Raw genomic sequence first — 26,642 nt, 5'->3', positions numbered from 1 at the left:
CGAAAAGTAAGAGGCAGGGAAAATGGCATGGCTCTGCCATGATCTTTCAAACTATTGTTAAGCAGGTTTTGAAAAGAACACAGCAACATCAGGGAAAATCTGGAAGGTGAAAGGATACATCACAGTGCTGTGTGGAAGGAGAAAACCCCCATTTCACATCAGCACTCAGGTTACACCAAACACCCCCTATAGAAGGAACCCAGGTTCCAAGAAAGCTATTTAGTGTGTGAGAAGTTTCCACAGAACTTAATCTGTGCTCCAGTAGAGATGTTGCCCATCATGGAACACAACCCAGAGTGGGAGGGGGAAAGACAATCAGTGTCAAGCCCTGGATCTGAGATCAAATAAAACTCTGAAACCGTTGGTTCAAAAGGCTTTATTGGTAAGTATCAGTAGCAGCAAATGAAAAGCCAATTCTAACTTGTCTTTTCCCAAACTCCACATATATCAACCCAAAGTACTCATTCCCCTCCCTTCTTCCTGCACTACTCAACTACAAAGCAAAGACAGTGAAATGGAAAGACAGATTTCCAAGGCCAGAGAATGAGATAAGCAGCCACCTGGCCCTGGCACCCCTGTTCAGTTATGTGAAAAAGAAAGTAACTTTCTATGCAGACTCCTTGCTCCCCCTCCCAGCTGCAGATTGTCTTCCCAGATGCCAGGCTCCCGCCTGACAATCAGCTAGGGGCAGTGGTGGGATTCAAATAGTTTAACAACCGGTTCTGGTGGTAGGATTCAAATAATTTAACAACTGGTTGTTTACAAGCACCATTTTAACAACCGGTTCTGCCGAAGTAGTGTGTGAACCTGCTGAATCCCACTACTGGCTAGGGGGGCATGCATAACAAAATACCCAAGCTAAAGATACACATTAAAATTGCTGTTTTAGGCCATTACCATTATGTTCCTGAAAGCTTTTTGGAATCCAGGAATCTTAGTGAAATCAATCTATCCACCCCCAAGACATCCATGTTATTTTCACTTGCAGGTATTGTAGTGGTAGTAGGCAGCATGTGCCCTTCCTTTTCTTTGTGATACACCTTTGAAGATGCCAGCCACAGATGCAGGCGAAACATTAGGAACAAGATCTACCAGACCATGGCCACACAGCCCGAAAAACCACCACAGCCAGTTTTTTTTAATGCCATGGTCATCCAGAGCTCCCCTGCTTTTGGTGCGACTTGCTCACCATCTTAGCAATCAGTGGAGAGGTATGTGCTGAGAGGCATCTACAGGACCCTGTAAAATTGATCATCTTGGCAATTGAGGGGGACAGAGGTTGCCATATAGCCCAGGTGCCACTTTCAAGGATAATGTGAGGGGGAAATTTGGCCAGTCCCCTCTGCCCTTTCCACAGGAGCAAGCCTGAGTCTGGCTGAATGCGAGTGGCCACCAATTTATACCATCATGCGGCACAGCAGCACCAACAGCAGCTACCTGACTGCCACCCTTTAGCCACTTCCGCCCAACTCCAGGACATTTCCAAGGAACTGGTGGGTCAAAGGAGTGCTCAAATCCACTTGGCCAGGCCAGTGGAGAGACAGTCATGGCAGGCAGGATGGTGGGTGGAGGCCTCCATGGGGGCAGGCCTGAGGTGCCCTGCCCCTCCACTGAAAGTGCCTTCAGGCTCAAGTGAAGGGCTACAGAGCCTTTGGGAGCTCCATTGCTCATGCCATTGGGCAAAATGTGAGTGGTGCGGGAGACCGCACCATCACTACTAGGCATCCCCTCCAAGTCACAGACTCAACCGGAAAGGAGCCAAGAGCTACAAGCAGAGCAGAACCAGTGTGCCTCCATGGCCACTTCAACCCTGGGGCTGAAAGTGCCTTCAGGCTCAAGTGAAGGCCCAGGTGCTGTTCTAGCCAGATATGCCCTGACATACTGGTGCAATTCACTTGAAACTTGGGGGTATTTACATCAGAGGAAAGAGTATGTTCTGTGAAAATGTGATGTAATTATTTTTATAAACATCTTCCCCGTCATTTTATCAGAGGCGGAGCAAGGGGAAACTGCACCAGGGGCATGCGCACGCCCTGCAGCCCTGTCGTAGCGTCACCCACCCCCTCCCTGGAACACCCTGGAATGCCCCCGGGATGCCCCGGCCATGCCCCCTCGACAGTCTAGCCACGCCTCCGCCGTTGCTCTGCCCAGGGCGTTGCGCCCCGCTGTCCTGTGGGTGCTACACCACTGCATTTAATACATATTCTAGTAAAAATAATTATCCCTAATTACAAAGTAACATGGTTGAATCCCAAAAAGGTAATACCCTATTGGAAATTAAGCAATCATGGTAAAATTCCCCCACCCAAAACCTGGATCTGGTTATAACAAAAATTTTCTTGGTGCACACCCCTAGCCCCTGCAACGTTTCCAAAACAATGGAAGATTGTACAAAGCTGTCCCATTTTACTTGTGATGCCAGAAATGTTGTAGCTGTCAACACTTCTGAGTTTTTGGAAGCTTGTAAAGGATTATGGGACATCACTAGGACAGAGCCAGCTTGTGGCATTTTGTCATCTGAAGCAGATATGCCTGTCATCTCCTCCTCTGATAACAGTAGCTGGGAGCAAGCCAAGGGCTTGCCTTGGACCTGCAAGGGCTTGGCTTGGACTTAGCTGACAGCAGTGTTGATACAGGAAGTGGTGAAAGTCATAGGATATGTCTGACATCTCCTCCTGTGCCAGCAGTGGCTAGAAGATACCTGAGCCCAGCAGCAAAGCTGTGCTTTTCTCAAGGTGCTACCATACCCACCTGTTGGAGTGACTTGGGCAGAGAAGTAGCTGTGCACTGCACAAAGATGACATCAGAAGGGAAAAAGAGACTCAAATGGGATCTAGGGGTACAAAGGAGCATGCATGTCAAAAGCAATGCCCCTTCCTCTGCCTCTAGCTGATTTTAAGCAGTAGAAATGGTTCCAATGTACATGGCTGTAAGTGAGGCTATTATTGAACAGGTGGTCACTGCTGTCAGCATCACAGTGCTGGTCAATAATTGAGTTATAAATAACAATAATAATTAATAATTATCGGGATGGACAGGCACTAATAAAATAGGGGCGGGGGGAAAAGGCATTAGTCAGCTCCTCCTCCCCCAACACAAACACAAAAGCAGTTTGCACTGTTCAGAGATGTACTGTGCAGGACCACCCTGTGGGCACCCTTGAACAGTGATACAGGTTTCCTTTCTTCAGGGCCCTCTTTTAGGAAATGCAGGATAACGTCCAGAAACAAGTAATACACAGAAGCCTATTCCTTCAGGAGGATTGCCCTTTCTGGCCTGAGATAAAGATGTATATTCAAGGCGCAACCCAAATTAAACATTGTCCTGAGTAATCCATCTGTGAAATGTGAGATTTAACTGCAGGTCTTTCCCCCCACTGCATCCCAGACATTTAACAGGACTGTTTTATGAACTCTCACCAGTTTATTTTTTAATATTGGAAGATGGATAAAAGTTCCTTTCTGTTTCTCCATTTTCTTTACCTAGTGAATCATGGGTCCCCTGTTAGTTGGAGAGGAAAGTTATTTTAGTAATTCAGGAACAAGAACATATGCTGAATCAGCACAAAAACCGAAAATGACAAGTTTAATACTGGAAAACATGCTAGAAATAATAATGAAGGGGAGCAGGGGGGAAATAGAGTAAAGGCTTCAGTGGTAGGTTGCTGGCCTTGCCAGATAGCCAGAAATTGTGTAATTGATTTAGCAAGTGTTATGCACCATGACATAAGAAATACATCCTATTTTTACCATGATGGATATGTCTGCTATGTTTAATATAATGCCATATAAAAACTATGAATAATTAAAATTTTTATGCAGTTGTATCTGAAAGCTTGTTTTAAGCCAGAAAGCTTCCTCGGCCTAGTGATCTGTATTGGACACTTCTGAATCACAGACAGACTTGAGCCCTGTGGGGAACAATCCAGACAGTGTGGATGAGTCTTCTGCAATTGCCGGCCGTAGAGCAGCTGCATAAACTTTACATAAATCTCCTCAAATGAATGAGGAAGACCCTACAACAAGCTCTGGAGGCGTGCTGGGTGGCCTTGAGCCAGCTGCACACTCTCAGCCTAACCTACCTAACAAGGGTGTTGTGGGGATAAATAGAGGAGGAAAGAATCATGCAAGCCATTTTGAGTTCCCCATTGGAGTAAAAGATGGAATATTAAATAAATAAAATATAAATTAATTAATTAATAAGAGCTTTGTTGATGCCTTTGAATTCCCAGAATTTGTAAGAGATCAATAGATAGGGTAAGCAGGCCTAAATCAAGAGCCAGTATTGTATTGTATAATTACATGGTTGATATGGACTGAACGCCAAGAACTCGTTTTCAACCATCACTCAGTTAGGAACATGCATATGCCATCAGTTGCCCATTTACAGAAAAGGAAACATTAAGGACCTATTTCATAGGACTGTTGTGAAGGCATGTAATACTTATACTCTGTTCCATATAAATATTATAGTTCAGTCAGTTGAGGTGCAGTGGTTGAGAAAGTTGTATGCTTCCACATTGGAATGTAGTACCAAATGGATATGAGAATTATCATTCATTTTTATGCACTGCCTTATTTCGTGCATTATTGAACATGGTACTTTGATACAACAGCCTTTATGCCAAAATGTATCTTTGCTTCCAAACTTCCACATGGATAGATGGAGCAGGGCTAGGTAGGCACTAGGATGCACGTGGAGTAGCATTCTACAACAAAGAAGGCTCGGCATGCTTTGTTCTGTGGTGGAGGAATATACAAACTACTATCATCTTTCTTTGGAACATAGTGAATTTAAGAATATTGCTTCCATTAAGCAATATTCTGTAGAGAGCTCTGCATAGTTGACTTTAACATAACTATTGAGTAAAAACCATTTTAATGAAACTAAAAGGAAAATTTTCAATTAAGTGGTGCTTGTTCTATATTAAGTCAAGTCATTTTGATAATGAAAATGTATTTAAATCATCACAATGGCAGCCAAACAGGAGGAAAGCTAGCATTCAAATACAATTTTGTTGAGCTTTGTAATGCCCAAAATAAACACCTGGAGTTTGATATTCTAAGAAGGTTTGTTAGCAGCACATAGCAATTTGAAAGATAAAAAATACTCAGTGGAAAAGGGGAAAAAAGCAGGAACGAGTCTTCTTTCTCTTGCTGGAACAAAAATATCTGGTGAAAACTAAGAGTGGTTGCAGAGAAAGATTTTCAAGATACCATAAAAATTCTGGTGCCTTCTACACAGCCCAGGGGAGGTCTGACTCTTTTGGAAACATGTACTAACTTCTTTCTGCTTGTGGTTTTTGTTTCCTGCTGGGTTCCTTCCCCCTTTTTTCTTTCCATCACCTTTTGGGTATTACTGTTTTCCTAATAAAGAAGCAAAAGAGTTACTGAGTGTATTTAAAAAAACTGAGTCAAGCTAAGTAGAAATGGAAGGAAGAGAAAATAGAAAATGATACAAAAACATTAAAAAATTGGCAGAAAGTTTCTAAAAATGAATTTGAGTGGAAGAAATAATTTTGCAAATTGGCTTTAATTTCTCCTTCTCCAAAATCTGTGTTTGGCCATGAAGACCTATGGATTGGAGTCAGCAATGAAATATTACAAGTTATAAAACAAAGTAGGAAAATGCACTTTATTCAAAATGTTCATTCTTTTTGGATGATCTTGTTTCGAGAGCAACATATGGACCAGGTTAACACTTCATGGTTCTGGCTAAAATAGAAATCTGAAAATTAATGTCCCAGAAATTGTCCCTTCCCACACCTTGACTAGAAACCCCCCCACAAAAAGTGTACAATTATTACTTTTCCATTTCACCATCATATTACTCGTATTTCTATGATAGTAATTCATTGTGCATTAATATACATTCCATTGCAAATTTTCTCTTGGAATTGTGCCATGATTCAGTGACATCTGTGGGTAATTTTGGACTCAAAAGTACTCATCAGCATGAGTGGCAATACAGCATTAATTCTACCGGCAGACAAAACTCTGCACAATCATTGAAGGGGTGTTCAACATTTAAATTTAAAAGTACAAGGCAACCTCAGAATTCATGGAGTTCCACCCTGAACTGGAGCCCTATTGATAGTACTAGAGCTTTGGATGATAGCACTGGAGCTTTGAATGGCAGCCATATATACAATATACAATGGTTTGGATTGTGTGCAATAGACAAAAAGACTTGAAACCACTCAACTGTATTTAAAGATTAAAGATATGTTTCTTTTGTACCAAGAATAAGGTGGGACAGCAGGAAAAAGGAGGCAATAAAACATGATCAGCCTCAGCAATTTGGCTTGTCCCTCTGGCAACAATAAAATAAGCACTAAAAGCAAATTTACAACACCCATAAAACCATCTATCCATCCTCCTGATTTTCTTACGCTGGACTTCAGACTAAAGAGAGGGGTTTTTATATTTAAATTATAAAATTGAAGCAGCCTATTACAATAGCCTGCATTGTGATTAAAATAAGTTCCCTCCATCTGAGATCTTGGAGAGATGCTGCTTGTCAGAATACAAGAGCACAAGAGCTTAAAGCCTTATTGGCATTCATGTTGATAATGCTCTTGGAAAACAATGGATATGCAGTAGTGGATACACACTATGTGAAGAGTGGATATACACAATCCTGATACTGCCTTTCACTAATGAGACCATTGGCCTATCCAGGTCAGTATCATCTAATCCAGGGGTAGGGAACCTGCGGCTCTCCAGATGTTCAGGAACTACAATTCCCATCAGCCTCTGTCAGCATGGCCAATTGGCCATGCTGGTAGGGGCTGATGGGAATTGTAGTTCCTGAACATCTGGAGAGCCGCAGGTTCCCTACCCCTGATCTAATCTGACTGGCAGTGGCTTTCCAGAGAGGTCTTCCATATCCCCTCCTAACCAACTATTTTAACTGGAGATGCATGGGATTGGTTCTGGAAACTTCTGTGTTTTAATGCCATATGCCTTAGAATAGCCACCACATTAAGCTAAAAGACTGACGAGAAGATCTAAAACCAGACTGTCATGCCCCCACAGAGGCTTTTGTTATTTCCCCATAAAGCTTCAGTTTCCCCATAGTTAGCATGGTTTTAGTTCATTGATAAGCCTTCGAAGGGAGGGTATTTTAGTTAGCCCCTGTCCCTTTAAGACATTTCCCAAAAGGCAGTTTCCTTTCTTTACCCAGAAATCCCCTGTTTTAGTTCTTTCCAGTCAGTCAGAGTGAGGTGTCAAGGGAAGTTGGAGACTGGAATATTTGTGACATGCATATTAGTATATGGTGGTCCATAGAGCACAAGTTCAATTTAACAGCAGTTAGAATCAGACAGAGACTGAAAGAATTGAAAGGAAGCAAGACTCAGTGGACTTTCTTGAAAGCAGCCAAGAGAAGACACAGTCTACAGCTTCAAACCTGCTCAAGACAAGCCAGTACTCTGATTTAGATAGACCCAAGGGAGGAGTTATGGTCTTGATTCTCTCCAGCAGTAAACCTATTGTTGAACTGTTAAACCTGGCTTGTGTCTCCCCCACTCTGTCCTAGCCAAGTACAGGGCACCAAAAACAGATTCACTTGGGGGGCAGAACAAAGACTTTTTTGCTTTGAGAGCCCTTGTGGATGTCCATGAAGAACTTAACACTGAGGAGTTTGCTAAAGATATGCTGCATGCAAAATAAGTTCTCAAATGTGGAAAAAAGTAAATAATGATAACATTTATTTGTGACAGAAAAATATATGAGACTTCCAATTTCTAGAGGACAGTTGAAATTATTAAAATATCACTTCCTGTACACTTGGGATTTGCTTTCCAAAACAGGTCAGTATTTTGGCCATTCTCCTGGAGTGAAGCATGAAATCCTTTTAAGTGAATCACTCCTTATTTCCTCTCCCACCACACAACAGTTTCCTTCTTCTTCATATCCAAGAATGTCAGAATCTTGAGAATGCAGAAAGCAAGTGGAGCCACATGGTTCTCTAAAAATATCAGGCCCTTCAGTGCTGGCATGACCAAAGGGTCAAACAAGGAATTGGTGTTTTTTTTCTCTCTCTCATCAGCTCAGTCTCTTGTAAGCTCATTGGCATTGAATAGCAATAGATAAAATCAAATAGCTGTTCAGCATCTGATCCAATTCCGATCCAATTAAGTGAGAAATAGGGCTATCAGTAATAAATATATATATATACAGCAGTACTGGTAACTGTGAGTTTCTCAGCTCAGACCATCTGACCTGAGAGAAAACGTAGATCTTGTTACAGGCCTAGCAAGGTGTCTTTTTGGCTGGGTCTATTGATTTAGAATAAAAAGATGAGAACATTATAGTTCTGTTTGTGCAGAAAGCAAAGTATGGAAGAAATCAGTAGAACTCAATTCATCCCATGCTGCAAGTATGTCAAGCTGAGGCCTGCTCCCAGCCACTATGCACATGCTTCTTGCACCAGAAATGTGGTTGGCACCTTTTGAGAAAGGATAGCCCTTTGGGTTCCAAAAAGCAGGATATGGGGATCCTTGTCTTAATACCGTGTTTCCCTGAATATAAGACAGTGTCTTATATTAAATTTTGCTCCCAAAGATGTGCTATGTCTTATTTTCAGGGGATGTCTTATTTTTCCTGTGTTCTGTTTGTCGGGCATGCTTCCAAACAAAAACTTTGCTACGTCTCACTTTCGGAGGATGCCTTATATTTCGCACTTCAGCAAAACCTCTACTATGTCTTATTTTTAGGGGATGTCTTATATTCGGGGAAACAGGGTATGAATAACTTGGCACAGTATAGTGCACAGACATGTCATGCTTAATATTGTGGTTGAGGAGGAGCTGGCAAGGCCAAGGGGAAGGGGCAAGAAGAATCGGCAGTAAAAAGAAAAAGTATGAAACATGGAATTTCCATCTCCTGCAAGTCATCAGGGTTAAATCATATAAACCAGTACAAATAATGAATATGTTCATTTGTATCCAAATGTTATTTTCTGCTTGTTCAATGGTACCTGCTGGTACAAGTAGAGGCATTCCTCTCCCCGCCTCATTACAGACACTATGATCACATCTAGCACAGTTTCTAGAAGTGTCCTGATCTGAGAGCAGCATTTGGCAGGATCAGGGAGTACAGAAGAAGAGGGAAGGTGGAAAGTTCTGTTCCTTGTGCTTATTGCCTCTTGCACTACTTTGGATCCTATCCATTATCAATAAAATCAGGAAATAAAAACAGTAACATAAAGTCACATGACAACAATCCAGAAATCAGTCAATCCAGTTAATAGAATATTCATATCACATACTACATGGTCAGAGAAAGTAACATACACCCAATCCTCAGTTACACAAATTGGAACACAAACCTGGTGAGTTTCTGAACTGGACTCAGGGGTTGGATCATCCCTTTATTACTCTATAGTGGACTCCTGAATATTTTGTACAGAACTTATATGCCATTCCATTACAGCTTTTTTTGAGCTGTTTTGTTTGGTTTTTTTCTGGATACAGATGCAGGGGTTGTTACCAAACCGACACATGGTGGTGAGGGGGCTCTGTTTTAAGACATTCTACTCATCTTGCCAACCCCTGGGGTGCCTTGCCAACCCCTGGGGTGCCTTGCCAAAACAGGGAGCCCATTCTCTGCATTGGCCAGTATACCCACAAGGACACAGTAAGAGCTTGTCTGGACTTGCCCCTGCCCGCCCATCCATCCATCCATCCATCCATCCATCCATCCATCCATCCATCCATCCATCCATCCATCCATCCATCCATCCATCCATCCATCCATCCATCCATCCATCCATCCATCCATCCATCCATCCATCCATCCATCCATCCATCCATCCATCCATCCATCCATCCATCCATCCATACATACATACATACATACATACATACGCCTTTATTGGCATCAAACCCCCTGCCCATATCTGTGTCGCAAAATTCCTGCCACACACCCTTCCTGAAGGGAATAAGAGAAAATAATAGCCTCAGAAAGTGTTCCCATCTCCAGCCCTAAACAATTCACCTGGAAAGACAGAGGATTTGTTGATACATTTACCCCAAGTATTTCTGCCAGTATTGCATTAACCCTAAAACTTCCTCCTCTGATTAATACCTCTCTAACAACCACATTATTTACATTTTAATTGTTTTACAGTCAAGATTGACTTAACACTCTGCCCACCTCCAGCCACTCCCAGCTTAGCCCATCAGGCTAAGTACTCAGACCACTAGATTAATCACTCAACACTTAAAGTTGATGTCTGCCTCTTATCTTTCTCCAGAAAGGTAAGACTCCCCTTTTGTCCTGAGAGATTAAGGGCCACTCTGCATAGCCCTGAGGGTCCCCTTTTCCCTATAAAAAGCACCCTCTCCCAGTAGTCAGTACTCAGTATCTCCAGATACCTCTGTGACTGTTGATATTGTCCCCAATTTGTTGTTCTTTCTTTTATCAGAGCTAGCATGGGTCACTCAGCTCTGAGCATTAGAACTTTCCACTCCAAGATGGATGTCTATAACCCTTAGCCCCCAATTTCCTCCATCTATTCAAAACTTCTCCTCTCAACATTGTTTATATCCTGGACCTAGACTGTGTGTGTTCTGCCATTTTGATTATTGTGTGCCAGTGTACCCCCATTATTCCTGAATAAATCTGTTAAACTTTATTTTGCTCTCCTTCAGATTTCTTGCAAAAGCTGACCTTGATATACATAGGCAACAAAGTTCTCAAGCTTGCCCAACCTTCTGCTGAGCCAAGAGTCTGCTCTTGCCAATTCCCCACTCTAAAAGGGACAGACTCTCACCACTTTGGGGAACAGGGTTTACATTTTATTATTATTATTATTATTATTATTATTATTATTATTATTATTATTATTATTAAACTTGCTATACCGCCCTATCCCCGGAGGGCTCAGGGCGGTGAACAACATAAAGTCATACCAAAAACATAAAAATCTTAAAACAGGTACATTCTACAATAGGGCCCGCGAGACCCATATACCACCCTCTTCCAAAAATGAGGAGGGGTCCCAATGATGTTAGGGGACCCTACTAACAGGGGGGGCGGGGCATTATCGGCGGCTGGACTCTCCAAAGGCCCGGTGGAATAATTCGGTTTTACAGGCCCTGCGGAACTCTCCAAGGTCCCGCAGGGCCCGAATAGCTGGTGGTAATGTGTTCCACCAGGCCGGTGCCAGGGCTGTGAAGGCCCTGGCCCGTGTGGAGGCCAGCCGCGTCATTTAAAGAGAAGAGAAGTGGACTATTCAAATTTTCCCCCTGCACTGTTTTACCACAGAAAAATCCACCTCCTCCAACTGTTTTCACTTCACTATGGAAAGTTTGCATTTTCCCCTAGTGCAAGTAAAAGCAGCTTTGGCATGGCTATAGCCAGGGGAAAATTATCACAGGGGAAAATAGTTAAGTATTCCCACCATAAATCACAGCCCCTGCATCTTCCTTCCTTCCTTCCTTCCTTCCTTCCTTCCTTCCTTCCTTCCTTCCTTCCTTCCTTCCTTCCTTCCTTCCTTCCTTCCTTCCTTCCTTCCTTCCTTCCTTCATTCATTCATTCATTCATTCATTCATTCATTCATTCATTCGACTTCATAGACTGCCTCATCCCTGGAGGGCTCTAGGCAGTTCACAACACAGACAATATATACCAACCAATAAATTACTTAAAATACCTCTAAAAACATTAAGATCGACATTAAGACCCATCCTAGTGGCACCCAGTCATAAGGCTGGGAGGGACTGGCAGCATCCCAGATGGAACTAATATAGGGCACTGCCAGAGATGACACCGTTGGGGACCTCACAAGAGGGCAGCCAATCCGCGGCCGGCCTCACCAAAAGCCTGGTGGAACAGCTTAGTCTTACAGGCCCTGCGGAACTCGCCAAGATTCCACAGGGCTCGGACTCCTGGAGGAAGAGCATTCTACCAAGCAGGGGCCAGGGCTGTAAAGGCCCTGGCCCGGGTAGAGGCCAGCCGCAATCTTGTTTATCAAAAACCTAGGAGTGTGGGGTGTCATGGAATTATCCATAATACGTCATCCAATTCTTCATTATTTGTATTTGAGGCAATGCAAGACAATACAAAAGTTCTGTCCATAGGTCTATTATGACCCATTCACATGTGCCAGTTATCAGTTGATGCTGCAGGCAGTTGGTGAGAACAAGACATCTGTAAACCAGCCCTGATTTTCCACAGTGGCATTCAGCAGACAACATACTAATACACCTGCATTTAGGGGAACAGACATGTGCACATTTCAGACTTTTCATAAAACAGTCAGACAATTTCCTATGCATAGTAACTTCCAGAAATAAATTTTTGTGATGTGACCCTTAAATCTTAGACAAGGAGTTAACAGTGCATGCCTGTACCAACCTCTCCATGTTTACACTGATTTACCAGCAGGGACGCAACTCTCAGTTTTGTTTATTGTGGCTGAGAAATGGCTTAACATTGGCAGGTGTGATGGACAGCAGAGTAAAATAAAGGCTTCAAAGTGTAAGTCAATCAGTGGAACAAGGTGCTATCACAACAGTGGGGGAGGGGACTTCCTAAGAACAGTAACATGCCCTGATTGGGAAACGTGACCTGCATGCTAATTGGTGGAGCAATCAACTGACTGAGAGAGGAAGGAGGTACCCTGTTTCTCCGAAAATAAGACATCCCCTGAGAATTAGATGTAGTAGAGCTTTTGCTGAAGTGCTAAATATAAAACATCCCCCAAAAGTAAGATGTAGCGACACCACCACCACAAGCCTTTATTGGCATATAAAACAGGACAAAATTTTAAAACAAAACAAGGTTAAGAAATGCAGTTAAAACTACTAATTTCCAGTAAAATATTTGCAACAGTTTCACAAAAGAGCACATTAGAGCTGATCAGGAGATTGGGTATCTTATAATACTCATGCCACTGAGAACATTGCAAGAAAATGGAATTCATGTATTTCATGCGTATCTTATTGTATTTAGGGCATAGAAAAAGAGAATGGTCAAGTGTTTCAACCGCAGTCATATCACATGAACAAACTCTTTTAGAACGTTCCATATTCTTAAATCTTCCCTCCAGCAGAGCTGATGGCAGCACATTACATCTTGCAGTAGCCAAGGCTCTCCTCTGGGTGGGATTAATCAACAGACGAAGATATGCTGCCATAATTCCACGCTCGCATGGGATTAATAATGTAGTCGGAGAACAGGTTGTCTTGGCAGCAAGAGTCAAATTATGAAAATCAATATCCAAGAGCCTATTCTTAACTAGTCTGAAGGCTTCCACCTTTGTGAGCATGAGGAGTGATTCCAAGGGGAAACCAATAGCTTCAACCTTTCTAAAGATCAAAGTATACCATTCTGAAATAAAGTGATCTGATAACAGAGAGGGAATATAGCTATTAGATCCCACTAGAAAATGTATATGCAGCCAAACTCACATTCCTGTGAGTTATCATTATGTGTGTGATAAATATCTATGTTAGGGAATTTCAGTCAAGTAGCAGATCTGACTTGAAATATACTGATTTCAGTGTGTGTGCTGAAAGCAGACCATACAAAGACATGAGAAAACTGGGAGTTTTATTTAGTGGTCAAAGCTGAAGATGGAATAGTAGAGAGATTTTCCACAGGAGACTGTAAAGGAAAGGGAGTATATGTTCTGGGTACTGAAGAATCTCTGGGAATTATACACATAGGTGGATTCTCAGTCTGGTGAATAAATATTCTGTTAAAGTTACCTCATGAGGGAGATTTGTGTGAAGTGGGTAGCTAACAGTGTCAAGGGTACCAGCCTGTAACAACCCAAAGTCATCAGGAATCCATTAGCCAGTAACATCTAACTGAACCAACTTAAAGGAAGAAAGGAACCATATTGAAGTAAAGAACCTCTCGTAACATTTAAGCAACTGAATAAATGTATAAAGCTTGAATTAAGAACTGTGCCTGTGCTGAAACTGATATTTGTATATAGTTATCTCTTGCCTGATTTCCATCCATTTGAAATATCTCTTGATCTCATATGCTTTGTGTAATAAATTTTACTTCTGTTTGACAAACTTGCCTCAGTTCTCTGGTGCCTTGAAAAGAGGTATTTGCCAAAGGGAAACAGACTATTTTTACTTTACAGGAGTTCCTAAGGCTGAGCTGATAAGTTTAAGCACCTCATACACTACCATCAAAGCAGTCAGAGAAAAGGTGGGAAAACCTGCCAAGTACAATTAGGAGGCTGCATAAGCCTGTCCCAGTGACGTAGCACCCATTGGTTATGGCAGGGGGACAATGCCCTGGGCGCGCCCTGGGGCAGGGGCATGGCTGGGGCGTGGAGGGGGCATTCCAGGGTGGTGGTGGGCAGTGCCGTGGCAGGGGCACAGGACACGCGCATGCCCCGGGCGCAGTTCCACCTTGCTCCACCCCTGGCCTGACCTGTATAGTTAGGAGGGTGAAGGGGCCTGCTACAGCAGGAAATCTCAACAAAGGCTGAAGCTAGAAGCACTGAAAGTCAAAATACTTCTGTTCCTTCTCAAAGTAACCATACCTAACCTTTTGATTGCTAGGTTGAGGGGGTGACAGCTCAGATTGGATAGCATCTTGAAGCCCCTAAAATGTGGAATGGGAAATATTAGCTGATAGAGATGAATTTAAAAAAATGTTTTGGTGATATAGGATATGGAATGTGGTGACTCGCCCTGACAAGAGAGACTAAATAGAGTGTGCCAGAGCAGATACTGCAGCTATTAAAAGAGTCCAGAGGACAACACTGTGACTAGATGATCTAAGTAACTCCCTTTTCAGCTGGGAGAAGCAAGAGCTGCCAACAAAAATGTTAGGGTTTGACAAGACTTGGCAAAAAAAGCTGAGACATAAATCTGCGTTTTGTAAGTTATAAGGCCTTCCAGGAGATGTGACAAATCCCCCAAAAGTATGGAAAAGCATGCATGGCCCACAGAAAATTACTCCTTCTGCTTGGACCTGCCAAAAGAAAGGAAATGTGAAAAAATGCACAAGAGATTTGCCAGTGCCAGACACACCATTTCATTTAATAAGCACACCTCATAAAATGTTGAAAAAAATTAATGATTGTAATATACTGTATGCATATTATAAATAGTGACTCGTTTTGAAAGGAGCACCAGTAAAATACTGCCTAAGGGATTGAAAGGTTATGGAGATTGTGATAAAACACCCAAAGCCAAAAGACATTAATAAAATAAAATAGTAATAATAAGTTACTGCTTCACACTCATGATGGTTTTCAACTTCAAAACCTTCTACTAATGCCGAAGGTAATGTTATAGTTTTATGGTTATTTGGTAGAATCCTGCACTCTTCCTATATTCTATGTCTACAGTGGGAACTGAAGGAATCATCGCTCTTAAGATTTTGAGTAACATGCATATCAAGGCTGAAACATGTTTAGACTATTATGTATATTCAGAATAAAGTATATGGATGGGATTTACCTTCTTTGTAAATATATGTAGAATTGAAGCCTGATATCAAAATAAGTTGAGCAGTGGATTTTTAAAAATAATTTTGAATGTTTTAGATGCCTTTTGAATTTGGCTTTTCTGGTCACAGTGATGATCAATGAGATCAGTATTTGTAATTGCTACCAAAGGTCTTTTCCACATTTCTTCCTGAATACATTAACTACCAATGGCACATTGGAAGCCATACAGTCTCATAGATTCTTTTATGTGCAGGATTCATTTTCATGAAAATTATGGAGGACAAAATCCCTTCAAACTTCTAGAAGTACTCACAGAACCTCTGGAATACTTAAAAATAAAGGTACAAGCAAGACCCAATCCATGGAGGATCCCACCAAGGATCCGTTTTGGGAACAGTGCTCTTTAAGCTATTCATAAATGACCTGGAAGTAGGGGTGGGTAGCGTGGTGGCCAAGTTTGCAGATGATACCAAATTATGTAGGGTGCTGAGAACCACAAAGGATTGCGAAGAGCTCCAAGCGGACCTTGATAAATTAGGTGAGTGGGCTCAGAAATGGCAAATGCAGTTCAATGTAGCAAAATGTAAAGTGATGCACATAGGCGCAAAAAATCCAAACTTCACATACACGCTACAGGGGTCAGTGCTATCAGTCACAGACCAGGAAAGGGATTTAGGCATCTTAGTTGATAGTTCCATGGGAATGTCAACTCATTGCATGGCAGCTGTAAAAAAGGCAAACTCTATGCTGGGGATAATTAGGAAAGGAATTGATAATAAAACTGCAAAGATTGTCATGCCCTTATAAAAAGCAGTGGTGCGACCGCACTTGGAGTACTGTGTCCAGTTCTGGTCGCCGCATCTCAAAAAGGATATTGAGGAGATAGAAAAAGTGCAGAGAAGGGCAACAAGGATGATTGAGGGACTGGAGCACCTTCCCTATGAGGAGAGGCTGCAGCGTTTGGGACTCTTTAGTTTGGAGAGGAGGCGGCTGAGGGGGGATATGATTGAAGTCTACAAAATTATGCATGGGGTAGAAAATGTTGACAGAGAGAAATTTTTCTCTCTTTCTCACAATACTAGAACCAGGGGGCATTCATTGAAAATGCTGGGGGGAAGAATTAGAACTAATAAAAGGAAACACTTCTTCACACAACGTGTGATTGGTGTTTGGAATATGCTGCCACAGGAGGTGGTGATGGCCACTAACCTGGATAGCTTTAAAAGGGGCTTGGACAGATTTATGGAGGAGAAGTCGATTTATGGCTACCAATCTTGATCCTCCTTGATCTGAGATTGCAAATGCCTTAACAGACCAGGTGATCGGGAGCAACAGCCGCAGAAAGCCATTGCGTTCCCATCCTACATGTGAGCTCCCAAAGGCACCTGGTGGGCCACTGCGAGTAGCAGAATGCTGGACTAGATGGACTTTGGTCTGATCCAGCTGGCTTGTTCTTATGTTCTTATGTTCTTGCTCTCCTCTCTCCAAGGTTGCCCCCAAACCTGGAGTTGTGAGCATCATTTTGTATTAAAGATATGCAATTCTTTTTTGTTATATTAATTTCAAGACTTCATCCATTTTCATTCTATTTAGTACTACACATTCAGTGATGAATATTACTCAGGGCAACAGGCTGGCTGCTTCATGACACAAGATACTGGATTGGATGGACCATGGGTCTAATCCAGCAGAGCTTCTCTTCAGTTATTATTTGTTTGTTTTGTTCTTATGTTGATTTTCATTTCTTCCAATGAAAACATTTCTGGTTGTGATTTCATCCAAGTTAGATTGCACCCATCACATAAGGTGACATGTCTGTCCGTTTTCAGTCAGAAGGCAGACAGGAAAAGGCAGTTTTATAGGAAACTAAAATAAAAGCTTGTGAATCTTTCTTTTTAAAAGAATGCTGTGCTATTTAGAGAAAGCCACTTATCAAATTGCAACAAAATGTGGGAGGACTTTGGTATTCTCAAGGGGATTTGCAGCAGAATGGTCAGAGACAGACTTTGGTGTCCCCAGAAGGCAGGCAACATTATAAAGCAGCAGAGATAATTGTTTGGCTGCACAAAGAAACCACACACTACTACAGAGCACGGAGAGGGAGGCATTTGACATCCCAAAAAGGCAGGCCGAATAAAGATATCATTGTGGATTAGGCACTGATTTGGCACATGTATACTGGGCAGAGGGAAATATTTGTACTCTCTAAGACCAAATTACAACCTGTCATTTTAATTTATATAAATACAGAAAAAATGTAGGGAACAGAATTTTCTGCATATTTCCATACAAAACCCAGTGCTGACAAACTTGCATTGGCTTTATCTTTAAAGTAGTCAAAGTTTTCAGTGATTAATAACTGAGGGCTAACACTATATGTTCATTTAAATATTTATATTATGCTTTCCCCCTTGAAGGGATCCAAAGTAGCTTTCAATAGCAGAGGAACACACAAAATATAAATAAACAAACAAAGCAATAAAGTTTAATTGGTAAGGATATTCTAGTAGGTGACTGAAGTAGGAATGAAAAATTGATGTTTAAGATGGCCTCTTCTAGAAATGAGTGGCAGCTTTTGATTATTAAACTGTTAACTCATCTAATTCTTCCTTTAAGAACTCTAAAAACTACCTATACTGAAGTTTGGTATTGTGTTAATTTACATAAACTTAATTAAAGTGATTAGTGTGTTAAAAGGACATACCTAATCAATAGATTTAATTAGATTGATTAGTGTGTTAAAAGAACATACCTAATCAACCAAAATTTCTGTAATCAGTTGATAGCATTACAAAATGTTTAATAAAAAAAGAACACAGCCCACATATATGAAACAAAATACTTGTTGGGTAGAAAATGAACAACAACATAAAAAAATCTGGAATATCAGGTTGCATTATTGACTCAAAATAAATGTATGAGCTACTAAAATTACACCAAAGTGTCCCACTATGGATGAAAAGATTAAGCAAGTCATTTGAAACTGACCATATGTGTTATTATTTATGATTAGTCAAAATTTTATGTTTTGCTTACAAATCTCTTTTCTTTCCTTTGCTTTTTTCATGTCTCTTCTAATTTCCTGAGATTAAAAGGTGGTCTTCTGAGTATATGGCTGGTTGTAATTAAATAATCTACCCATGATGAACACAAAGACTATATTGTTTGTGGCTTTCCAAGGATTTCAGAAATAAAGATCACATGCAGTATAAGCCCAGCCATTTTTTTAAAAAAACATTAATGCACCATCACAGGTGTATGCCTCCGCATGTTTTCCATTTTGACGTGCATCTGTGTTCTTATATTATAGGCTTGAAGCCTATGGTGAGCAAAATGGCACACTTGGACACAGTTATTTCTCACCCTCTCCTTTCTTCCATACCTCTAAGACATTTGAAAAGGTGAGGCTGGAGTTGGTACAGCTGGGTGGACAAAAGACTGTGTGGCCTTGGGTGCTTAAGTTAGGGGAAACACTGATCTTTGCCAACAGGATTTCTTGTACCAGCAGAAACACCAGCTGTGGAAGGGATGGTGACTTCACTTAAGTCCCCCTTCTCAATGCTGCAACTTGGGCCATGCAAGCCCTGCAAGCTCCAGCAACAGCATTTCACAGATATCAAAGAGCTACCAGGAGAAATGAGAGTCTGGGGCATGCTTTCTTACACTAACATCTCATGGGCTTCAATCCATATTTTATCAATATAAAAGAGAGAAAGATAGGATAAAAGGTGGCAAATCTACATAAAATAGTAGACACCTGTCCTTCCAATAAGCATCTCAAGAGCCCTTCATCATGAAAGCTCATGCTGGAGTAAATGCTGTTACTCTTAAAGGTAGGATTTTCAACTTCCAGGTAGTGACTAGACATCTCGCCCCCATATTTCAGACAGGGGTCAATGCATTTCTTTTGCTCTTTCTCTTTCTCTTGCCTTCTTCCCTCCTTGAGACCCAGGCTTCAGGGTGGGTGGCCCATGGACTGGCCAAGTCATCCATCCCTGTTGCTGCCAGCTTCACTGTCTGAGTGTGGTTTTCAACTTCTCTGGCTAATCTCACCCACCCCCTTACAGTTTGGAGGTCATCCTGCATGAGGCCCCAATGCAATATCTCTGGGCTCAGGCCATCATGGGAATATTGGGCCTTGGTAGCCTCTATCCAGTTGTGAACCTTGCTTGCTAGCAAGCAGAACACATTCATGTTCACCGACTGGGGCCTCTGCTGGATCTGCTGCAACTTGGTGTGGGCACGTTCCTCCTGAAAAGGAAATGGGCTTTGAGGGCAGTCATACAGTGATCAAACTCCTCTAGTTCAGGTGTCCCCAAATTGAATAAATTCACTAACCGAGTGGAAGTTTTACCTTCCAGCAAAGCCCCTCAAGTATAGGACCTAACTCCATTCCAGTGGGGAAGTCCAGCCCCACTCTTGCATGAACCCTGAGATCAGAATAAAGAAGTCAGGCAGCTTCTCTGATACTTCTCCAAAGGTGACCTTCAGGTCCCGGGCAACTAGGCTTCACCCTGGTGCCAGTGGCCCCAGCGGTGCCTGGAGTGTTGGGGCTGGTGCCCCAGGTCAGGGCAGTGGTGATGGAGGCAGCCCCCACCCATCTGCCACAGTGGCTGGGGTCCCTACATCTGCTTGAACCAGTACTCATCTTCCATCTGTTAGAGGTGCTGCAGTTGCACCATCCAGTTGCACCCCCACAGGGATCTGTCCAGTCAGCAGGTCAGGAAGGTCCAACTGTTGGAACAATATCTGGAAGATCTCTTCATTCTCCACACCATAGGGCACTCTAACTGACCCCTCTTCATGTAGAACCCTGATCCACCACTGATGTGGGCATCCCATTTGCTCAGCATTCATGATTTCCACCACCGAGTGTTGGGGTCCTCCACCTCAAAGTTGTAAGTACTTCAGAGTTTTGCCTCTTGCCACTTGCAGGGCTCCAAAAGCAGGAATTGGCTTATGGCTATGTACCTATTTTGATTAGGACTAGTGTGCTAGATAGCAATTATACATATACAGTTCGAAGAGACCACAAGGGCCATCAAGTCCAACCCCCTGCCATGCAGGAACACACAATCAATGCTAGGAAAACAACAATAAAATTATTAAACAATAAAATGATTCATTAAATTTCAGCAATGAGACCATAGGGTGGGGTTTATATAACTAGTAATGTCGATTCAAGCTTAAATAGAGTCCAGAAGCCAATAGACAGCCAATATAATTGTTTCAAGAGAGGTATTGAGCAACTAGGCCCAATTAACAAATTAGCTGTGGCCCTTTGTGTGTCTTGGCTGCTGTGCAAGTTTCTTATGGTGTTATATCTTTTCAAAAGGTTACTGAAGCCAACACAGCAGAAGTAAAACTATCAGTGATCACTTTCTTCATAAGAAAATGAGGTATTCCTTGCCTGTGGCAATTTATGTAATCAGTGATGATACTAACCATTTATGATCCAGCAGAGCATCTGTTTATTGCATGCAACTTTGAATTTTTTTAAAAAAAGGAGGTGGGATGATAAACTTGTTTGCTAGCAAGTGTAACACACTTATGCTCGCCGACCAGGGCCTCTGCAGGGAAGGAATGCCTGCAGAGAATGCCTGCTGGAAAGGAAGACTCAGGCACAACGTTTTATCCCATCACTACAGCACTTTGATTTGAGGCAATGTACCTAGAGGAAACTGCCAGAGAGTCAATCTTGTTTATGACAGTAGTCACATATAGATGCCAGAAGGAATACTTAACAGAAAAAGATAATACGTTTTACAATAGTTATATGAATAAGGTTGTGCATCTGCTTATGAGAAACTAGGCAGACTTGTCTCTTTCATATATGTATGCAAAGGATGACTATTGTGAATTAACATAATAAAGTAATTATTATCTCCATATTCTGTCCTCCAATCTTGGGAGGAGAGGGCTCTAGTGCTCAGTGAGTCAGTGGTTCATTCTTTTCTCCCTCCTTTGCTCAGCTTCAGCCTTATACCCATGTCCAGGGGTGGCCCTGCCCCTGTGATCTCCCACTCCAGAAGAGACTTTGGAAGGGGACTTTGGCACTGTGGGGAAAGGAGCAAGGGTTAGGCCATGTCCAGAAATAAATCAACAGCAGCCTCAGAGTCTGAATACATTGGCAGTCCCAAGGCCAGCCTCAAATGGTGGGGCTCAGGCAGGCTTGGGAACAGGTCAGAGGTGGAGGCCAGTAGCAACTGGGGCTTGTGCAGGTAGGCAGAGAAGCCTCTTGAAACATAAGGAGAGGACAGGGCAGGGCAGAAGAGGGGAATGCCCAGCCGGGGACACTAGTGGCCTGTCCCTGAAGGTACGGTGTAATCTAGGGTCAGTCTTCCCCTAGATGATCCTTTATAACACCAGCCTAGGGAAGACCAAGGAGAACGAGTCAGATCGAACCCAACTACAATTGTCATCTCTTGATTGGGAAATACCAGGAGATTGGGGGTGGGGGGGAGGCCTGAGAAGGATGGAGTTTGGGGAGGAGAGAGACCAAAGCTCAAATAAAACCAGTGCAAGTTTCATGAGAACAAACTGAATTTCCTGGGCTATCAAGTCTCAGCAAGGGATCTAGAAATGGATCTGGCCAAGGTTTGAAATGTGGTGGGGTGGGGAGCCCCACAGAACCACAGGCAACTACAAAGCTTCCTCAGATTCACAGATTTCTATAACCCGATCATTCCCAATTTCCCCCATGTGGCATTGCCCCTTACTGACTTATTAAAAACAAAGGGGAAGGGGATAAAAGCCAAGTTATTGAAGGGGTGGATGTGGAATGGACCCTGGAGTGTCAGTAAGCATTTGAGGCTTTCAAAAATCTGTTTACTACTGCAACATCTTAACCATGACAAACCCACTGTAGTCCAAGAGGACACTAATGATATAGCAATTTGGGCCATGACATTACAAGAGTGGGGAGGGGCACAGCTGCAACCATGTGCCTCCGTGTCCAAAAATTTAATGAGCAAAATTGGGCTATTTGGGAAAAAGAGGCTGCAATAATTAAGTTTTCTCCAACAATCTACAGGCGTTGGTTGGAGGAAGAGGTCATCCCTTTGAGGTGCAGACTGATCAAAAAAACTTGGAGGCTCTTTGGAACCCTCGCAAACTGAATGCCAAACAGTTGCGCTGGTTGGAGTTCTTTTCAAAATTCAATTTCATGTTGAAACACCTGCCAGGAAAGAAGAACTTTCTGGCAGATGCCCTCTCTTATCTGCTGCAACATGATGGTAATCAGGAAAAAGTGGTGGACACAGTATTCTCACCCCAGCAGTTGAGGCGAGACTAGGCCCTGTCTTTATGTCCCCAAGCAGCTAAGAGAAAGACCTTAGAAACCCCTAAAGTGGCTTGGTCCATTATTACCATGGACTTCATAACCGACTTGCCTCCTAGCTGCGGAAAAATGGTGGTATGGATAGTTATAGACATGTTCTCAAGTAGTCACACTTCATACCGTGTAAAGGGATGCCTACCACTGAAAAATTGGCTAGACTGTTCATGCAACATATATAGTGCCTCCACTCCATTCTCAACAAGATCATTTTGGATTGGGGGTTCCAAATTGTGTTCAGGTTTTGGAGGGAGTTCCTAAAAGTTTGGGGAATGCAGCAAGGGCTCAGCTCTGCCTATCACCCACAGACCAATGGCCAGATGGAGAGGGTAATCAGGAGGTAGAACAATACCTGCACTGCTACACCTACTAACGTCAGGTTTCTTGTGGTTGGTTGCTATATATTTCTATTGCAGTTCTGTGATATATTTCTGTTACACCAATGTTTTGGTTTAATTCCCCCTAGGGTCTTGCCATGTGAACCTGGCAGACTGTGGCACCAAACAATCCATGCTTATGTTTAAGCTTGCTATGTTTAGAGATGGGTAATGGCTTCTTCTCAGCCAGACAGCACCCTTATCAGGATTCTGACCTTAGAGAAGCTACACAGCTTGAGAATACTTTCACTTCTGGAAAAACTATAAGAGGGAGGAGTGCATTGCTAGGGATATAGAGTGTGTGAAAACGTTAGATCCAGCAAAAAATGAAGCATACCTATTCATTTACTCTGATGCAGTAAATCAATTTCAGTTTACCTGCCTGATTATTGGGAGGAAGTCAACAGGCACAATACTTCCCAATATTTGGAATTCCCTCTTGTTGGAAGCATGTGTGGGTTTAGTGCTCTAGTCCTTTTAATTTTCAGGCACTATGTGAAGATTATCTTCTTTTTTGGCAGGTTTTTGGTTTAAGTAGTGACTAACCTGACATGGATAGGCCAGGCTAGTCCAATTTCATCAGATCTTGGAAGCTGAGCAAGGTGGTCCTGGTCAGTATTTGGATTAGAGACCATCAAGGAACACAAGGATCATTATGCAGGGAACAGCAAACTTAACTCTTACCTTGAAAACATAAATTGTCTGCGACCAATCAGCAAAGATGAAGAAAAAGAACAAGAAGAGATTATGATGCATGTTTATACTCTGTGACACTGGATTTTGAATCAGCTCCTCCTCTGCCAGACATCTTTGATCTTATCTGGTGGCTGTTTTTGAAGGGTTTCTATCTTGAATTTTATTGCATACTATGATTTAACTTTTTTAATTTTTATCGTAGGTCATGACCAGCCCAATTCTGAGAGACACTGTGGCAGAGGTGGCTACCTGCCAGTGCAATAGCAGCAGCACTGCCTTGTGGGGACATTTCGTACAGGAAAAATACACATGCCCCCTGGAAGACATAGACTGCAGAACAAATATACTGGAGTCCATAGAAATCCTGGTAACTCCCACCAATTGAGTAGCACCTCCTGATCATGTCCCTCTGAGTGGCACACACAGGTGCAGACAGCCACTGTCTACTGATGAGGCCACCATGCTTAATACCACTCCTCCCCCCAGAGCTCCAGAGAACATGGAGGAAAAACCGAGCAACAGTGCAACCCCAACAGAAGCATGTGGCTTAAACATCTCCCACAGAGCCTGTAAAGGAAGGGCAACTACATGATTCCAGAAGGCATACCCATCCCTGGCAGCAAAAGTTCTGCCCTCACACATCCATCCATGCTAAAGGTCACACACACTACAGCTCTGCTGCCATCACCAGCCATATGGGCAAAGAACACAACAAAGAGAAGCATGGCTTAGAGGAAATACACTGACATCACTGTGGCCAGGCTCCTGGTTCGGTCCTCACATGGGGAGAGGCCAGAGGCAGGCAAAAGTGTTGGTACTAAGTTTTGTCCCTACAAATTGTAGATGGGGGAATAGGACTGTCTTGTACATCCACCATCTTGGCTGAGACACCCCTTCAGAAACCCTCTATCCCACATTCTTGTGCCTCAGCCCCCATGAGAAGGCCACATGCCTGCATTGCTAGCCTGTATGGCTCATCAGATGTCATCGGTGCTGTGGAGAATTGTGAATCCCAGACACCTAACCCTTCCATGCTAGAGTAGATACATCTCCCTTTGGACCACTGGCAACCTGCTTTCTTTATGATCTGAACACAGCAGTCAGGAGAGGGTATGAGCATGAAGGGATGACTCCAGAGGGGTGGCCATGTCAATCTGTAGCAGCTGTCTTTAATATACATAAGGAGATGAGCTATAACATGTGAAAGCTCATCATGAACTACATGACATCAGTTCTTAAGAGGTCACAGTACTTGTGCTATGTTTCAAAGTTAAACAAAACAGAGGGTCAGTGGACCCGTGAAGACTGGCTATCTTGATCCCAGTATGAAATTCCCCTTGGAATCCACACACCCCCCACCCCCCCCCCCGGCTGTTCTGGGAGCCCTATAGGAAAATCATAGTAGGGAGGTTGGGCAGAGACTGGTGTGCCACAAGCTGGTGGAGAGGAGTATATGGGGAACTAATTTCAACCGCTCAGTGACTGAAAGGGACAAAATTGTAGATTCAGGCGACTGCAAGGGAATAGTAACAAGGTCTTCAGTGTGGTCCCCTGCCATGGCAAAGTGCTTCAGGAACCACAGGAACTGGGGCAAGCCTTTTCTATTTCAACATGCCCGTGGGCACAGTGGATTTGTCTGGCCAGTTGCTGCCTGAATTGGGATGCTATGGGAGATGGGCTTGAACCAGTGAGATGGCAGAGTGGCAGAATCCACAATGGTCACTGTATCCAGCCCATACTGCACTGGGAAAGTTACCCTTCCTGGTCTCTTCCCTGTTGAATCACCACCTGCACAGATGCCAAACAAAGCCATATGAAATGGTGGTAAGCAGCACAGTGGTCCTAACCACTGCAGGAATGCCAATGAGGTTCTAATAGGATCTGTACCCTCTCATGGGGGACTCCATTTGTTTGGATACTCCCCTGAGGTGCATGCCATGCCCATCCTAATAACAACCACTGTGTGGATTGCACCTCAACAGTATTCACTGCTCCTGCTTCTAGTGCTGGATAGGGCTAGACCCTTTTCTGATCCTGCAAGAAAATAGATGCCATGAGTTTAGAGCACAACGGGCAGCTGCCAGACACCCACCAAATGTCAACCCCATCCATTATCTGGGGGGCACCCTGGAAAAACCTATGGTAAACCAGCATCTCTCTAGCACTGTTGCCAGTACTCAAGGTACACTTTCCAATGAGTATACCCCATTTTATGACCTGGGGCATACTGCTGGGTGTAGCTGTCTCAGACTACCACTATGCACAGTCACTGATAGCCGTGGCTTTGGGAGCCTGCACTGTTAAGGTGGCAACCAAGATATATGTGAGGGGAAACAGGGAGGTGGGGGGGGGGGCTCTGAGGCTAACGTCAGTGTGTGGTTGCATCTTCAGTGTGCATCTCCAGAGATGTGTTTGTCACATGGCAAGAAAACTTGCTCTAAGTGCCCCCCCTGTGGTACCAGCAGAATGAAATGCTATATGCTCTAATATGTGTCAGACACCCCAGAGTCCTGTCTGAGCTCAGGTTTATGTATTGCTTGGAGAACTGTGATTGGGTGGATGGGAGCAAGGTGGGCCACCTCTGAGAAGGGGTGTGATTGGCTGCAGCCATAACTGGCATCTTGTGCTAAGCCAAAGCATGGGGATGAGAGCCTGCCTGTTTTGCCTTTTCCATTGCATGGACACCTAGGGGCTGTGTAGCAGTTTTTGGTGATGCAACTACACTAGGGGGCATTCCTAGGCTGGTGTGGCTTAGGCATCTGGGTAAATTCTTCCATGCCCCTGGCCATGCCCCTTCTCCC

The 26,642-nt window shown here is 43.1% G+C and overlaps 1 long non-coding RNA gene across 1 annotated transcript in view; it reads left to right on the top strand.

Moving 5' to 3' along the window:
* The window catches only part of LOC125439441, a 97,302-nt gene extending 71,237 nt beyond the window's left edge, over positions 1-26,065 (top strand). The window contains exon 3 of the long non-coding RNA XR_007245533.1: positions 24,044-26,065. This is a non-coding gene — a long non-coding RNA (uncharacterized LOC125439441). The remainder of the gene's footprint in view (positions 1-24,043) is intronic.
* The last annotated feature ends 577 nt before the right edge of the window (positions 26,066-26,642 follow it).

Source organism: Sphaerodactylus townsendi, linkage group LG01 (assembly GCF_021028975.2).
Source record: "Sphaerodactylus townsendi isolate TG3544 linkage group LG01, MPM_Stown_v2.3, whole genome shotgun sequence".
NCBI lineage: Eukaryota > Metazoa > Chordata > Lepidosauria > Squamata > Sphaerodactylidae > Sphaerodactylus > Sphaerodactylus townsendi.
The sequence above is the reverse complement of the archived record's forward strand: the minus strand, read 5'-3'. Positions and strand labels throughout refer to the sequence as shown.